The sequence below is a fragment of the Lissotriton vulgaris genome, chromosome 6 (assembly GCF_964263255.1).
Source record: "Lissotriton vulgaris chromosome 6, aLisVul1.2, whole genome shotgun sequence".
Classification (NCBI taxonomy): domain Eukaryota; kingdom Metazoa; phylum Chordata; class Amphibia; order Caudata; family Salamandridae; genus Lissotriton; species Lissotriton vulgaris.
The window spans coordinates 367934706-367947836 of record NC_141694.1 but is presented as its reverse complement, the minus strand read 5'-3'; the positions used below and the strand labels follow the sequence as shown (position 1 = coordinate 367947836).

Below are 13131 nucleotides of genomic sequence, written 5' to 3'. Positions count from 1 at the left end.
CCAGTCATCGTCCTCTAAGGGGCCCATATCCTCTTGCCAGCATTCCCTGAGTTTCGGAAAGTTATCCGAAAGGTTATTGCTCAATTTCTTATGGATTAAGGATTTTGCCTTGGCTCTGAGGGGTCCATCAAGTAGGCGATCTTCCAGAGGTGATGACTCCGGTATTTCTGGAAGGGACGGAAAGGCTGCTTGTAAAGCATGTCTGATTTGTAAATATCTGTATATTTCTCCATGAGCTAGCTGGTATTTTTCCTGGAGCTCGCTAAAGGTCAATATCGCCCCTTTTTTTACCAGATCTCCTACTGTGGATATCCCTATGAGGTCCCACTTATCAAATCCAGGATGGTACCCCAATCTTCCTAGTTTCTGAGCAAACCACAATGGCATGGCCAGCGAGAGAGTCCCAGCCCAACCTAATCGAGATGTGACTATACGCCAGATGTCCAACGTATGTTTAATCGGTCCAAAGATTTTCCCTTTGTTTTTCTTATCTGAGGTGTAGAGAGCACCCAGATATCCTGAGCGGTCTGTCTGGTATCTATCAAGGGCATATGCTGGGTCATCCGGGGGGTAATACAACCAATTGTTAACAGTTACCAGTTATGACGCCCAGTAGTACCGTTGCAGGTCCGCAAGGGCTATGCCCCCATCTTACAGTCTTTCGTCCGTTTCTGCCTAGCAATTCTAAGGGCTCTTCCATTCCACAGCAATGTAGTGATCTCACCCTCGACCGCTTTAAAGTACGAATCTGGGACTTTGTGGGGGCAGTTTTGGAGGACATACAGAAGGTCATATCTTTTCTGATCGAGGATTGACTCTGGATTCAAATAAAGTACTAGCCTTGTCATCCATTTCTCTCCATAAGATAGAACTAGGCTGAGATCCTTCCTTGGAATGGAGAAATACTCTTCAAGTATTGACATACCAGAGGGTCTGAGTAAACAAGGTATTGAAGTGGCTCATGAGGGACACCATGGAGTTGTTGCTACAAAATGAGCTGTATAGGATTGAGTGTGGTTCCCTCATCTTGATGAAAGAGTTGAAAAAGAGTTAAAGTCATGTCATTTGTGCTGTTGTCTGTCATCTAAGACAACCTCACATAAGTTTAACATGTCTGATCTTCCAAAGCATGCATGGGAGAAAATTGCAATTGATTTCTTTGGACCCCTTGATAATAGATATCATCTACTAGTAATTGTTGATAAATATTTCAGTTTTCCCCTCGTTGATGATCTGCCATCAACTACTCATGACAGAGTCATTGAGAGACTAGAAAGTATTTTTGCAACATGGGGTGTCGATTTGGAAATCTAATAATGACCCGCCTTTCAACAGTCGACAATTTAAAGATTTTCCCACACGTCTAAATGTCAAGTATCAGAAAAGCACACCGCTCTGGCCACAGGCAAATGGTTTTGTTGAGAGATTTATGAGCACCCTCAAGAAGACAGTTTAGCTCAAACGCGGGGATTAAACAGGTAGGGCAACACTGATTGGCAGTGACAGATACATCTGGCATGTTGACTCATAGGCGGGCCCAGTATTGAAAGTTGCCAATCACCTTATCCAGGAGATAATTATATGCTGAGCATACACTGCTGGTTGGAATGTGTGGTGCAAGAATTTGGGTGATGTAACTTTGTTGCATTTCTATGTGGATCACAGACTTTTGAAGTTGAAGTTGATTCTATCTTTAAGATTGAACCGAATGGTTCATGTTTTATAGCCTAATAGTCAGTCTCCCTGTATGTTTTTCTCCTACTCCAGTCTATTGATCTGATGAGCTGGTACAGAATGTTTCCATATACTGGTCTTGAGATGAGCACTATCCTGATTGCCATGGGAGTAGCATTGAGGGGGCGATGAATGGATGGGGTTTTCAAAGGAGTTTATTTTGCTGAACGGAGGTTTTTAATATTGCTCCAGCTGGAGACTTTAGGCTAAGATCTCCATTTCCAAGCATTCTCAGGTTTTGTGTTTTTGTTTTGATCTGAATTTGCTTGTGAAAAGGTAGACGTTGTAAGTGCATAATATTATAAATATTATGACAAACGTCTATGTCATCTGAGGGACACTATATACAGATTCAAAAGCAGAAGACTTACCAGCCATATAAAGGATAAATCACATTAAAATAACATACCTTTGAAGCAGCGAAAAGAATGCAATGAAAACAGGCAAAACTTAAAAATCTTCAAAAGTAGTCTACTTTTTTCATAGGTCGTAATAACGCCTGAAATAAGAGCCCATTGAATAAATCCCACTGGATGAACTTTTGAACACAGTGGACCTGATTATGCTGTCTGTCAGAAAGCCTCCGACCAGAGGTCGGAGGCTTTCCAACCAACATGGTAGGTTTAAAGGCCGACCGCTGTATTATGCTGATGCCGATCGCAGTTTAAACCAGCGGGGGGAATCTGCTTCTCTTCCCATGTGCTCAATGAGCCCGTCGGCCAGTGGGAAAGCACTCATAATCCCTTATGGACGGAGTTTCCGTCATCAAGATTATGATGTTGTTTTCCGACAGCCAATGCATGTTGGCCCTAGCAGGGTCCCCTTCCACGCAAGCCCTCCTCATTCGGCCCACCTAAACATTCCTGTACCATGTGGCAGACACAGTGAGGTTTACAAACTTCCATTTTTTAATGGGCGTTTGTGCTGCAGGCACTGAAAAATGAAAGTTTGCGACCCCACCATGTGCAGTCACATCCTAATGGGGTTGTCGGAACCGCTGACCTAGGGTCAGATGGTTCCTACCCCGAAACGGTGTTGGTCGAAGGCAACTCCACCCGACATCATAATTAGGCCTAGTATGTAATAGGAATTACCCTTAAAGTAGTAGTAACATACTAGTTGTTGTTGCATTTTCCGGATGGATTGTGTTGATGTCCCTCAATCTGGACTTGTTTCAGAGTAACTGAGCAGAAAGTACTGTGAATTGAGTTATAGGAGAAATGCATTTGTAGATGCTAATTGTGACATCTTCCAACTTATTTTGTTTTCTAGTATGGATTTTTTGTGCATTTGTCTTTTGTCATCCCATCTTTGCGCTACAATTATCATACTTCAATTCTAGAGCAATTTCTTTCTTGTACCTCCTACTTGCTTTTTTCTTTATTACCACACTTGCACTGGTGAGAGAATCGCCCTCTTATGACATGCTTAATGTTGTGTGGAGAAGTGTGGCTCACTGGTTAGAAGCGGCAGACCCTGAAGCAGAGATCAGGCCTGGGACCAGGGTTCAATACCTGACGCGGCAGGGTCTGGGGCTTAATGTCCGTGGACTCGATAATTCTCTCGCCTATGCGCCTACTCTAATCATGGGTCCCACGCTGCAACTCTGGGCAATAGCTTGCTTAATCTCCACAATGGCCCCTACAACGCTGGGATGCCTGGCTTCACCTTGGAGGGGCATCTCACAGGGAGAGCCAGGAAGGGTTCCACAGCACTGGGACGCCCCGTCTCTGGGACTGCTGTGCGCTTTACAAGTATACTACATTTACATTTACATTTGTATTGGTACAAATTGGCTGCTGATATATCCAAAATTATTAGTAAGTGCTATATAGGACCCCATAAAGCCGGAACTGCAGGCTTTCTTTGATAATTGTTTCAAAGATGCCTCTTAATATCGATGTGTGGGAGTGCGAGCTGGGTGTATATGTTCTCAGGAACCAGCAGAAAGGAAAGTCCTTAAGTGGACGACCTAGATCTTGGTACTCAGAGTGCCATCATCATCATCATATGATGCTAGCTGTGCCTCTTTCTGAGGTGTAAATATGTTATCTCTCTGTGAGAAGATATGCTTAAAATTAATATAATAGTCATTGTGGCAGATATATTTCTCAAACAATCCTAACACAATGTCAGATTGATTAGCTTCATAATTAACATTGAAAGTGAAGTTTCAAACAACTTGTTGATCCAGAAAATAGACGGCATCTCTGTAGAGACCATTCATGTTGCCATCCCTAGAAATACCTCAGTTTTACAAACACAAATATAAGCTTTCGAGAACTCATGCAGACTCTAAAATCACGCACGAAGATGGTTTTGCTGTTTACCATTTCTAAAAGAATTTCAAATACTACAATCACAAAATGCATTATATTTTTTCGCACACACACCTGTTTAACTCCAGAGGACAAATGAATTCTGCAGTTAACTATGACTGCCTTAAATAAAAACATTTCCTGGAGATGCTAGAGAGGCTGGGGGAGCAGTTCTGCACCTAGCAACAACCAAAACGACTTGCATGCTAAAATTCATCATCTGGGCTAGTGTGGGTGCGTATCTCACTACGGCAGACTCATGAAGATGTAAACAACTTCCTCCCATCAATAAAAGAACTCAGGTTTGAGCTGTCTACCAACTTCCTTGAGTGAATGAATGAGGTTGTTTTCTACGACCCACAGCAACTCATAGGAGTGTCCTGGCCCTATGGATATTCGGAATTTCAAAGAGCCCACCGTATCAAATAGAGGAAAAAAACATGAAACATCTTTGTTAATGAAACGGGACAGATACGTAAGAACTTTTCTTTTTATAAAATAAACTCAGGCAGACACACCCTAACTCTGGTGATGTCATGAGATACCACTAAATCTGTTCTGATCACTGAATCTTTTCATCAGCCGATGTAATCAAGAACATGGTAGTTCACACAAAATTAGAGTGAAAATGTTCTGTCACAGAATGTAGTTTTTTATTAAGTCACAGATACTGGGATCAGCTGTTTTAACTCCTGTAAATATTTATATTGCTTAGCCACGAAATCCAGAAATGTGATCCCTTCCCAGAGTGAGCAGTAGGCTACTTTGAGACTGTCTGATTCTGTGTTATTCTCAAACTACCCAAATACTTAGATCAGCCCACTTCCTCTTTCACGCAATGGATCACTATCCTCAATATCTGCACACATTGATTCTTTAGAGCACTTCCACACTAGGCTAGTACACGATTGCTATATTTTAGCTCCAAAGTCAACCGAAAAAACACTTGTTCATTTCTTCCTATAGTCTTGTAAGCTTAAATGTTTTCTGCAGCCATCTTCCCGAAAAAAAACAATGCTGCTTTAAAGATGTTTTTCATTTGGGAGGAGATTGGGGGAGCAGGCAATAGCCACTACGTGTTCCCCTGATTTCACTGACAGGATTCCCAAAGGCTACGCTTTCCAACAGGGACAGCTTCCTCTTTGAAAATCAGTTACCACTTCCTTTCAAGGGTCACTCCAACTTCAGTCAAAAACTATTGATACATCTAATTGAGAATCCTAATTAGGAAGAGGTGTCCTTTGTAGATCCCCTCCTAATTGTGATTTAGAATGAGTCATAAAATCAGTTTTGTGATTTGAAAAGGCTTTCCAAAATTGCGGAAGTGGTTAAGTACATGGTGAAATACCATTTAGCATGTGATTTTAAGAATAGCAAGGTCTGCCACCAGAAAATGCTCTAGTAGATCAGGTCCCTAGTCCTGATTTAGGTGAATACTACTTGTACAAGAGATTGTTTGGAACAATGAGAAACCCACAGGTACAGATCAAAAGATCTTAAATATCATAAAACTGTGGTATTTTCGCATTAAGACCACAAATAGCCTTTTACTGAATACGTTTTTACCAATAACACATCTATGAACACTATCAAAATATTGTTCAAGGCACAAGTATCATTTGTCTAAAAACGTTTGTTCTGTGTTTAAAGCAGTCAGAAATTGAAATAAGTACATTTTCTTGGCTTTAAAGAGGCCATTAATGCAAGGTTGTTTTAAGCATAAGTTTAAAAAATTTAATTTGCTCAGTATCTTACTATAGTTTCTCTTTTCCAGGTCACATCCTGTATTGTTGTCCTGTATATTCTTTCCAAGCTGGGGACACTAACACACTGGAGGTTGCTATCATTTATGACAGGTGGGGTTAGTTGGGAGCCATGCATCAAAAGTAGCCGCAATCTAGCAATGTGGAGTGAAGTACAGCAGGCAACACTGTGAGGGTGGCTCCTCGAAGAATGCGCCCATAAACTTTTATATGAGCTCAATCTGAGGATAGTTATTTTGCTGAGGAAAAGTTACTGCAGAAGAGACTTTGGATTCCTCAGAGCTGTTCTTTGTCACAATTCTCACTGAATGATGTAAGAAGGGAAACAGGTGCCAGAGCAGAAAAGCAGGGAGGCTCTGCAAATGAGAAGGGGAGAGCTCTGCAGATGTAGACAATGCTGAAGCCCACTCTCATCGGTAGGCGCTCAGAGGACACGTCTAAGGGGTTCTTACACAGCTGTCATAGGAATAAGCAGCCTCTCACCAATTACAGAAGACAGCCCGGCGTGAATCAAAGAAGTGCTTGATCTACACAAAAGATCTTCAAAACTGGATGTCAGAGAGAAGGGCTGCTGCAGTATAAAGCCTCTTTTATCATCTCTGAATTATCACTCCTTTATTGAGATCTTTTCAACCAAATTCTTAAATCTGACAAGGCTGAAGACTGAGACCTCCAAGAGATGATCAAAGGAATGGATGATAAGTCTAGAAATGTGTTTCAATTAGAAACCCTTCTACCAATCAATATCCATATTAGATAACACCTAGGGTGACATTCTTGCGCCCGAGACTGCTGCCCTATTGCAATTTTGCAATGTTTGAATACTGATTACATTTGGTTGGCTTGTCATATTTAAGAAACTTAGATCCGTACATGACTAAAACCATTGTTTTTGCACTCACATGCGTGTACCTAAATATCCTACTTCACATGTACACAGGCATGGCCTATGTGTACAATGTGTCTTCTATACCAGCAATCTTGTCACATTTCAGAAAGGATTTAAGATTGGTGTATCCCTCTTTCCAGCTCGATTACTTTCGGACACATAAACATCAGATGATGAAAACCTGAAAGGCCCACAATGTAAATATTTTTACAACTATTGTAAACCATAGGAGCCAGTTTGTCTGGCACAGAATATACTAATTCACTGTAAAATAATCTGTCGTATTTTACTCAAATGTATATAAACGTTACTATATTCAAACAGTTATGACTGTTATTGGGCGTAATAGTTGCAATGAAGAAATAGAATGAGTAAACATTTTCCTCATGTCTTGCACAATACCTCATGTTCTAGTCATGAGTATTTTCTAATAACATGTTTTGTCATCAATATGAAGTTATACTAGTGAGAGGTATGTTTGTTCTGTAGGTTTGCTAAAAAGTTTCATGTTGGCCAGTGTCTTTCATCTAGGTACATAAATCAGATAGTAAAAAGCCTGCACTGTATTTCATGCAGCGAAGCTGGTACATCCCATCCTAAGATCAGGTTTAGACTTTTTTTAAGTTAAGGAAGAATCAAACATATTTTAAGGCTATAAGAGCGCTGTCCTGGATAGGTCTGGGTGTAACAAGTACTTTGGTTCATATTCCACATGATGCAGGACCATCAAAAATCATATTTGGAAATAGAAGCCTCTAACATTTCAAATAGAACGAGGACTAAACACTTTAAATAATCGTTTTTGATAATAATAAAGAAAAAAACATATACATATTAAAAGTGTACTAGGCTACTATTCGTCTACATGTTCAATAACGGTGTTATGTTATTCTTGCTTAAGCACTGCATTAGGATAATGGAGTCCTCGTCCCTGAAATTACATCTTTTATTTAAAGATCACAGAGGAAACTGAAACATCGATTAAATAAACAACTACGTAAATGTAACTGTAATTGACTAACCAAACCTGTAACTTAACTTCATCTGGAATAGAAATTGTATGTGAGTAAATTGATAACTACTGAAATATTGTTTTTGAAAACTAGCTAGAGCAGTTGCAGTATGTGTAGATATACATCTGGTCAGTTAGTTTTCTTTCTTCTAATGAATGACTAATTACGAGCACTTTAAAAGGTACACTAATGACTGGATGCCAAAAGTTGTAAAATGTGTAGACTCCATTCATATATCTCGGTGATAACGTACTTTATTCCTGTTTTCGTGGGGACCCAACTTTCTACGCTGCTAATTCTGAAAAGGTACTATAAAGGAATCCATAAATGCATCAGAAGAGATGTAGACATCACTAACATTGCTCTTTGCTGTTTATCTACTTTATTCTAGTCTCCCTCACTCATTGAAAAGAAACGGCTATTTCAAAGCTTATGTCCATTATCATTACGGTTATGTGAGTCAAAGATAATATTTTACTTATTTTCATACGCATATACACATTATTGGACGAAATCGCAATGTCTGTATGTATTTGTAGTGCATACACCTAGCCAAAAGGCAGCACAGTTCTGTGCAGGGTCAGCAAGAGTTTGGCGCTTTAGTTGAGTATTAGGGGCAGAAGTAGACTGTTAGTGCAGCATGATTACGTGTTATTTAAAGAGGTACAGCTTCAACTCTTTTCAAATTGAAGCTGGGTTGTGGAAGTCCTGATTAATATATAAATATTGTTTCAGATCATGAGTTTTTCGATGAGACGCCCTTTTGTCCTGTTTTACATTTTTTACACTTCCTTGCCTCCAGTCTGTAGGTGTTCTGATTTCAGGTATGCCAGAGTTACAGCAGATGATGAGAACCTTGGACAAATAGGCTGGAGGATGGGTTGTGGTGACTTTGTAAATGATGCAGCTGGCTTTGAAGATGGCGTGGGCAAGCAAGTGGAGTAAGTGCTGTTCCATTAGGATGGGGGGGGTATGTTCATTTTCTATAGACAATTGATAAAACGGGCTACAGCTAGTAGGATGTCTTTAAGAGAGGAGGGAAATGTGGAGTTTAGGAAAACATGGAGCAAGGCCATGCCTCTATTTAGATGCCAGAGTACAAGGATATGAACCGCAGTTCTTAAGTAGTTTTCTGGAACAAATAGTTTCACTTTCTTTGTTAGAGAGAGCTGGTACCAGGCTGTCTTTTTTTCTTAGTAATGTGTTCCTTGAGGGTGCGGTGTTGTACTGTACACAAGTTTATTTGTTGCCCTGATAAAGGAGGTCAAATTTTGATTCCCACCAAAACGCGTGGCTGCTCCACATTTACCAACTTGCTGTAATTCCTTGATACAATAGATGTCAATTGTGATAACACATGGTGTATAAGGCATAATATGTTGGGCATAGTGGTGTTGACTAAATAGATGAGAGTTTGTGATCTAGATGTAGGTAATTTTAATTTACAGATTCGAAAATACAGAATTTTACTGATTCGGTATTTTCGAATCGGAAAATACAATGTAGGTAATTAATTGGTAAAAAATACCGAAACGTTAAGATTCGGTATTTACCGAATCGGTAATTACTGATTCGGTAGTTGCCATTCATTCCTATGGGCCTGGAGGCTCATAAGAATAAATGTCAAGTACCGAATCGATAATAACCGATTCGTTAAAATTGGGAAAAAGTCAAGGGTGGCAGGGTGGCACTTTGACACCCTGTTGCACCCCTGATTAGTGCTGCTGTGCACATGTGGCATACATACATGCCCTAAAATCTACAAATGATCAATGCTTGAACCTCTATTTAATTATAAGTGAGTACACAATTGACCCAGCCAGGATCACTTCACCTGGCGTTTATGGACCTCACTTCCACCTTCAATTGGGTCACCCGTAAGAAGCTGTGGGATCTACTCCTTGTGATGTGTGTGGATTCAGGAATAGTACTCCTTTACTCATTCCTACATTCCAACACCTCAGCTGTGGTGAGGTATTCACAGGTGCTGGAACTCAATGAGCATTTTAAAACCACAACATAGTATGTCAGGAATATGTACTCGCCCCTTTTTTGTTGACCCTTTATTTCAACAGATTGGAACAGGCCCTCTTCTCAGTGCGGGCTGGTTGACCCAGGGAGGGAATGAGATTGTTATTTGTCTTGTTATACCCCAATGATGCGATGCTCATGGCATGTACTGCTGTGGCACTGCTGTCGCTATTGGATGGAATTGCCTCCTTTATGGTCAGTTTGGACTTGCGGTAACCTTCACAAACTCATGCATCTTGGTAGTTAGCCATTGCTCCATCAGTTTCAAAACATTTAGGGGCACATTATGATGGAGGATTTTCCGCATCCTCCGGGCCGGCGGAAGCCACCGCCGGCCCGGCGGATGCGGAAAATCCTCTGCGGACCCACCAAAGACCCACCGCCACATTAGGATGGCTGGTTGGTCCTGGTTTAGGTCCTCTGCTTTTCCGCCGTGGTTGGCTTACAACTGCGGCAGAAAAGGGCTAATATGATGTCTGAATTTCAATGCCTTTACACGGCATATGGATTCTTGTTTGGGGGCCCGTTGCGGGCCCCCAGGGTTGAAGGGGGGTGGGGGGTGCACATGGGGGTACCTATGGTACCCCCCTTCATTTGCGTGCACAGAGTGGCAGGCAAATGCACAGCTTTCATTTTTAACATTGCGGCGGGTGCTGCTTGAAGCAGCACCCGCCGCAATGTTAAAAATAGATGATGTGACCGCCAGGGTGGCGGTCACATCCTAATTGCACAGGAGGGAGCTCCGCAGGCCATGCAGAGGTTCCCTCCTCCTCTATGGTCGAGGACGGACTCAAGACCGTCTGCAATCATAATGACCCCCTTAATGTGGGGAGTCGCACCTTGAAAAATGTTCCAGCTTTTTTTCACCTTGGGTGTCTTATTTGATGACAATCTGAGTTGGAAACCGCTATTCAAGGGAGGGGGAGGTGATGTGGCTAAGGCCATGGGGGCATTAGCTAGCTTTCCACAGAGATTGGACACCTTGGTTAGGCCTTACCAGGCACAGTGCATTTCCATGGCTCTATATGGCAGTGAGGTATGAGGTTACAGAATGGTTGATAAAATTAAACTCGCAGAAAACACGGCTTTAAGATGCATTCTGCAGGTCCCGCAAAGTACCCCAACCTTTTCTGTTCATGAGGAGCTTGGTGCAAGGTACATTGGGGGGCTTGTTGCTCTCAGGCCCATGCTGTCCTAGATTAAGATTTGGACTGGGGAGTGTTCCCAGCTGAATAGACAGATCCTGTCGGACTGTTTGTTCCATGATCACGTGCAGAAAATCCTCTGGATTGCCTACATGAAGGCAGCTTTTACCAGCAAGGGCAGGGCTGATTTATTTCATAACCACCATTCCCTGTAGTCCCAGGAGCTTGATAAGGGTAGGGATTTGTTTTTTGAACGTGTCATAAAGCAACATGAACACACAGAGTTCGCAAAACCCATGTTGCTGGGCACATGATACTAAAAACTGTACAGGGTATGGAGCTCTATCCATCTCTTTTTTCTAATGCAAGGGATAGATTTGTTTTTGTGAGATTAAGGTTTACTTTGTTGCACCATCTTGCTTCCACCCCTAGTGGATCTTCTCGTCTGGGAACTTTGGGGCGCTGTCAATATGTCTCCACAAGATACCCTACAGTTTGTGCTTCTCTGTAGATATTTTAGCATGCCTAGGAAGCGTTTTTTACTCCTGTCACTGAAAGTCCTGAATTTCGCTCATGTATTTGCAGCTCCTGCCTAATGAACATGTTCTATTTGCAGTTTCATGTTTTTTACGTGTAGTACTGAGATCAACGTAATCTAGACCTGATTAAACATGTTGTTGTACACCACAGATTCTCATTGTAATGCATCCTTAACATATTTTATCTTTTAACTGTGTATTGTGTTATAATAATATATGTTTACGGTTTTATAACATGTATGTTTTATATGTATGCCCCTTTTGTGGTTACTTTTACAATCGAGAAAAGATTTATATGATGAAGTACACTATATTGTTTTTATAACCACCATAACTACCGTCTACAAATTATGTACAAGGCCATTTGAAAAGGTTATATTCACATCTCTGTAGAATGCTTTCATGATCATATCCATTTAAGCAGCCCCTATGTGCTTATTTCATAATGCTCAAAATGTTGGCACCGCTATAAATATTCTATGGTAATTTGCTTACCATTTCTCAAAAATAAGACCTTTCTCACCTCTCCTTAAGCATTTCTCTACTTAACACTTGTATACTATTTACTGGACTTAAAATGACTAGATAATGAGCATGAGGCAACCCAATAGGAATCATTGGCAATCAGCAACCTGCGATCAAGTTTCCAGCCAGTTTAAACTGACTGTAATTAATGTTATCTGAGTGACATCACATGCTAACCAGCTCTAAAATCCGAGCTCTTCAGGCCAGCTCAAAAGCTTCCTAATGGGAACAGGGGAACTGGAAAATAGAAATGAATGACTCAAGAAGACCTTCACAGTGACATGGAACAGATAGTGAAAAACCATGCCCACCACCTACCAGTGTTTGAATTCAATCAGCTGACTACCAGATGCCAAGCCTGGCGCTGAGGAGGGATAGATTTGATGAATAGACTCAATAGACGCAGCCAGAGAGGCAATTAAATAAAACCAAGCAGAAAGATATGCTCGTCCCTCTGTCACACAGCAAGACAATGAGGACCAGCCAGATATAAAAAAAATCATTTAGAATAGTCAACATAGAGAGAGACATTGTTGATGTGTAAGACTCAGGTAGAGCTAATATGAGTGAGAAGGCTCAGTAACATCTTTCACTTAGTATATATGCGCCATGGTATTTGGAACAATTCTACTAATAAAGAGACAATCACACATGTATTGCAACAAGTGCAAAAGCCAGTCACATGTCAGTTGTATGCATTGCAACAGTAAATGACGGCATCAAGTCTGCTGACTATCTAGAATGACATCTTTAATTATTTAGTTATGCATGCTACAATAATATCATGGCAGCAACACGTCATAGTTGAAATGTTTTTACTGTTTTAGTCGTAGGAGAATATAGTCAATATGTGAATCAAGATGACAAAGTTATCGTCATATTGTTTAGTCTTGTTTGTTATTAGAAATGGGGTCTCTAGTTGGCAGTGGTTTGGAGCCTGTCCCAGAAGGGGGTTCACTGACAAAATATCAATGTTAAAAATATAGAAGTAAATAATATCGATGCAAAAATATAGAATGCAAAAATATCAACTCCCTATACTTAAACAGGTAAGTACAAAAATAATGAAAAAAAATCGGTGTAAAAAATATAGTTTTAGAAAATATCGAAATGTATTTATACATATAATATAAAATATAACATCTTAAGTATGTTAAGTAATACAATAAATATA

General features: G+C 40.7%; 1 protein-coding gene across 1 annotated transcript in view; it reads right to left on the bottom strand.

Moving 5' to 3' along the window:
* MYT1L (myelin transcription factor 1 like) overlaps positions 1-13131 on the bottom strand; it is a 1231183-nt gene that overhangs the window by 603372 nt on the left and 614680 nt on the right. The window lies entirely within an intron of this gene.